At 37.3% G+C, this 5,491-nt stretch overlaps 1 pseudogene; it reads right to left on the reverse strand.

Moving 5' to 3' along the window:
• Nucleotides 1-644: 644 nt before the first annotated feature.
• LOC144648754 (histamine H2 receptor-like) lies at nucleotides 645-1,460 on the reverse strand (annotated as a pseudogene).
• Nucleotides 1,461-5,491: the final 4,031 nt, after the last annotated feature.

The following is a 5,491-nucleotide window of genomic DNA, read 5'->3' on the forward strand; positions in this document are numbered from 1 at the left end:
CAATGAAAAATAATATTTTAACACTTATGCTAACCATAAAGGAAAGAAATTAACCGTTAGCGTAAAAAAAAAGCCAAAATTCTATTAGTTTTCGGTAAAAGCACAAAAAATTTATTAAGCGCCCAGGGCACTTAATTGAATAAATACGGTATTCCCTTATCCACTTCTAAAATACTTACACCCAAAATTACACACTATATCTGTCAGGATAAGTGTTATCGGGAGTACACTCCCGACCAAACCGAACTTATAATGCTCTTGCAAAAGTTTCGTACTTTTTAAAGATGACACAAAAATTTCTAGTTCGATAATTTTATAACGTATCCGAATGTTATCCTGAAAAAAATTGAACACTTTCAACAGCATGACATGTTTAGATAACTTCCCTAAATCATTTCAAGTTATGACTTTTTTTAACTCGTCGAATTTAAGAATTAGAACTGCAACACTCTTATCATAAAGCGTACTTCGACGCAAGGTTTTAATCCAGATGAGTTCTTCAGTATATTTTTTCAACTGAAACTTGAACTGCGCATTCCTGGCCTGCTATACTAGCAGAATCTCTTAGAATGTTCTCTTAGTTCCCATGAGCGGAGAAACCGGGCCCTTGCATGATTATAAATTTCCCAATGTCTGGCACGGGTTCAGTTACAAGAATTGCAACTGAAAAATGTTTCTGAAACAGTTTTTCTGTAATCTCTCATTCTTGCGCAATAAATGATAAAATTAATGAACGAATTACTGTACTGAAGGAGCTTAATTATGTAAACAACTACAATGGGTACACTCCTACATGGCACGCACTTATTTAACACAATTATTAAAACTTGGAATGGCAGCCACGTCAGCACAAATGCTCCTGTCACTAAACACAATGTCTTCGCTAGCTTGGCCTCCCTCCTGGCTCTAGCTTCATGTTGTAGCTGAGAAGCTTGCTTCCTCCAAATAACGCTGTAAGCAGTGCAAGTCATCAGCAAAGGGGTCGATAGGCTGATAATGATAACGATTAAGAACTGGTGATCTTTCATGACAGAAAAGCCAAGAAACACTCGAGTCAAAGTCACAATAAGGGAGAGGATCCATGGCGTTACCATGGCAATGATGTAGCTATGTGAGGATATCTGCCGATGACGTAGTGGTCGAGCGATAGCGTGGAGTCTTTCGAGAGACATAACAGCCAAGGTGAAAATAGAGGCAAAACCTGTAAACATATCCACGCAATCAAGCACGAGTACTGGTACTAGTTTGTCTCCAGAAATGACATCGACCATATAAATCGGTATTGCAAATAAACCCACCAACAAATCAGCAATGGCCAAATCGATTAACAGGTAATGAGAACGTTTGCGTAGCCTTCGCTTGAGAAGGATTAAAATGGACATGGAGTTACTAATGATGATGATAACTGCTGTCACCCCAAAACACACACCCTAGAACACGTTCCAGCTGTTGAAGTTCATGGTGAGTGTAAAATATGATATTTACCTGCAAATAACAACATCATTTTTTTTTTTATTAATTTATTGACTCACGTGCATGCATGCGTTTCTTCCTTCCTTCCTTCCTTCCTTCCTTCCTTCCTTCCTTCCTTCCTTCCTTCCTTCCTTCCTTCCTTCCTTCCTTCCTTCCTTCCTTCTGTCTTTTGTTCATTTGCAAGTATGCCAAGTGCATCCATACTCCTTTTTTTATTTTTACTGGTCTTTTTGCAGCATAATAATCAGCTTTTTACTTAGCCCTGTACTTTAAACTGCAAGCTGACAGAATTTTGACATTAATGGCACTAGATGGCATACGCGTGTTAGACTGAAATAAACCGTTCGGGGACAAGTTAGCACGTTTTTGTCAGTCAGTAAGTCGATATTAATGCCACCTTTTTCGCATCCTCTATGTATTTACCTTTATTTTGAATGGACCCACGATGAAAAACAATAACATGGTAGTACACTCACCGTGCCAAAAAAATCATCGAATAACTTTGCTGGTTTCAAAATAGCCCACGCTATTAACCAAAGGCATTATTCCGAGCAATACTTTCACTGGTTCTGCTTTAACTTCCTTTTTAATGTGCAGATTTGTCACTCCTTTATCTATCTCTACCTCTAGCGCTGTTTCAACAAGCCGAAAACAGCTTTAAACTAGTCTTAAATTTTGTCTCATTTTAATCCATCGAAACCTTAAAAATTGCCCTGTTTAAGTAGAAAAACTCTCTTATTTAACCTTATGCCTGATATTTTCAAATGAGTTTCATTTCTATACCTTGTTTAAATTTTGCGAATTTTTTCAGTGTATCCCAAAACACAGGCATGGAGCATAAACAGAAAAATAAAAGGGTGGACCACCACGCAATTGTTTTTCATGCTATAAAATGATAACAGCTTGCACTGTCAGTGTAGTTGTTTCGAATTAAAATTTGAATCAAACTGAGCAGACACCGTTGCCTGGTCTGAAATTCACTAGTTGGAAGTAATTTCAAAAAAGGCACGTACGTTTCATTTAAAATAAAAATTTCGATACATCTTACCTTAACTTTTGTGAAGTCCCTGCTATGATCGAAAGAAAACTTGAGTCTTAGAGTAAAGAGACAGCCACAGACTTAAACACCCAAACACTTTTACGCCATCCGGTATTAAGCAACGACTTTATCAATTAATAATGTATGCTAATAATCTTATACACATCACGCAAGCATAATTATAATTATTTATTTAGCAGACAGTGGGCTGCCTTTTGAATTTTAAAAGCACTAGCGTCTTATTGGCTGTTCGCTTATAGAAACCTCGGGCTATAAGTCGTATTGTTAATTAGAGAATGATAATAATCCATAAAAAGAGATGCGTTATTGCAAACAGCATTTTTAAGTAGTATGATTCTCAGTTTCCTTTTCCTTCCTAAACTTGGAAAAGCCAAAAATAGAGTTCTGTGTGTGACTGGTTTATTTAACGAAGTAAAGGTGTAGAAAAGACAGTCTCTTATGCTGCTTCAAGTCATCAATATGGTGATATTTTTCAGTTTGCGTGTCATTCCCCGCTTGTTTTAATATTTTAAACAACTCTTAGTTGTAGTATAAATTAAACAATTCCATCTGCGCTTATTAATTTTATCTGATTATTTAGCTGTTATTCCAACAATTAGTCCACATATACACAGCTAGCATTGCATATAACACACAACGCTTCTAAAATTATTTTTCCATGCTTTCGACGCTAAAACTGTAAACCGTCTGGAAATTAATAAGCGGTCACTGAATTGAAGACGTCTTTCTTACTATAACGGAGGAAAAAGCGCATTTCGACTCCTGTAATTCGTACCCAACCCACCGAGTAGTTTTTAAGTTCTTAGCCTCAAAAGATAACTCAGAGATTCAAAGGACAGTGCAGAATGCATTATGGCCAATCAATCGACAGCATGATAATAATTTTCCAGGGTAATTTCGCTTGAGAATAAGTCAAATGAGTTCACCTTTCAGTTCAGTATTGAAGCAGCAAATGTGATATTTGTGCTTTTCGCGCAAAGGTTTGTAACATGATACCTTTGTTTTTCTCTTAGACTGCTATTATGCGTTTAAGTCTAATTAAATTAACTCCACGGATTCTACAAGAATCATACCGCATTGTCTCATTCAGCATTTTAGAAAACGACCTAAAAAATTACAAATTTTCAGAACAGTACACGAATGTAGAAATTGCGACTTTTTCGCCGAAATTGTCGCTAAAAATTGCGACTTTTTCCCCGCAATTGTCGCTATTTTCGTACGCCAGATCATGCTCTCGCCACGGTCTGGTGAACACGTCACACGCTCACTCAAGCATGAAGCCGAGAATCACGTAGTGTGAAGATTTCTTTCAAGAAATGTCGGAACCGTCACGAAAGCATGTTCAAACAACTTAAGAGGCAGAAGTTTTACAAAATAAAACGGAGATTAGTTCAACCGATGGAGAACAAATCAAAGGAAAGGAAGTGACGGATGTAATATGATACTGTTGTTTTTCTCGCAGATCGCTGTGATGCCTTTTAAGTTTAATTAAATTAACGCCACGGATTCTATAGGAATTCTACCGCATTGAAAAGCACACCACGTTAGGCTTTAATACAAAATTTCTAAACACGTCCCTGTTATTTTAATTTTCGATAGCTTGAATTTCAGTTTGATATTGAAACAGCAAACGAGATACTTTTGTTTTTGTCAAAAACATGTAACATTACACTTTTGTTTTTGTCGAAAACGGATGTAACATGATGATATGGTAACGTGATTTATTTTCTGCAAACAAGGCGACATTGATTAACACAGATATTATCATTGATTATGAGATGCTAGATCACCTTTTCTAAGAAAACAGCGTTGCCATATCAAGAATTATTTCACATGAACTACTATGACGCCTTAGTGTTTAATTCAATTAATTTGTGGTTTTAACTTGGCGCCACGGAGTCTACACGAATCCTTCTGCAGAAGAAACACGCAATGTTCGTGATGTAGACTGATCTGCGCATGCGTTTAGCACAAAGTATTTTGTTCCAGAAAGAGTTGTACCACAAGGAGAGCATAGTGCTTTCTGAAACAAATATATACCTTGAGTTCTTCAGTTGTATCGTAAATATACTCCCCGTTTTATCAAGGACACAAGGTCAGGCTCTCTCCATCCCCTGCCCCCTTAAAGTAATTAATTGATATTAATTAATTAATTGGTGATTAAAAGTTTACACCGCGTTAGCGGTTTAGTGGTTTAGTGGCTTAGTGGTTTAGGGGTTTAGCAGACGCCAACCCACCAAACCATCACAATAGTGCATTCCGCACTAAAAATGGTAACGTTGGCAATGCTACCTAAATTTGTTTATTAGTAAAATTATTAAAATTTGTTTCAAACGTTTTTCCTCAGCGTTAATGATGTAGCTGAGATAAAATTCCGAAGACAGTAATGTTAAAACCAATATGAGCCACCTTTAACTATCTTGCTTTCGTTTCCAAGATATCATTACATCTCAAAATAATCCACCTGAATTGCTTAACTCAAAATTTCCGGATTTATTTGTAAATGATTACCAAACAATATAGCACGACGATAACACCGAGCTATGGCAGCGATCTTTGCAAACTTCAGTGGAGGAAGCTATTCGGAGAAGAAAATGCATATGGCTAGGTCACACCTTACCGAAGCCTGGCTGTACCATTAAAAGGCAAGCTTTGACCTGGAATCCTCAAGGGAGTCGAACGAGAGGTCGACCACGGAACACTTGGAGACGTTCGCTAGAAGCAGAGATCAAGTCCAAGGGCAAGAGTTGGTATCAACTAGGGAGGGATGCACAGGACAGGAGGCTATGGCGAGAGACTTTTGATGGCCTATGCTTCTGAGAAGGAGTGAAGGGCTACTATAGCACGACGATATATGATAAATACCAACTTTCTAAATTGTAAAACGCCGAATAAACACAAGAAACAGCAAACGAAGGGAAAAATGAGTTCAAGGGGAACTTTATTAGACATTTGGTA

This window comes from Oculina patagonica, chromosome 4 (assembly GCF_052425735.1).
Source record: "Oculina patagonica isolate OP01 chromosome 4, crgOcupat, whole genome shotgun sequence".
NCBI lineage: Eukaryota > Metazoa > Cnidaria > Anthozoa > Scleractinia > Oculinidae > Oculina > Oculina patagonica.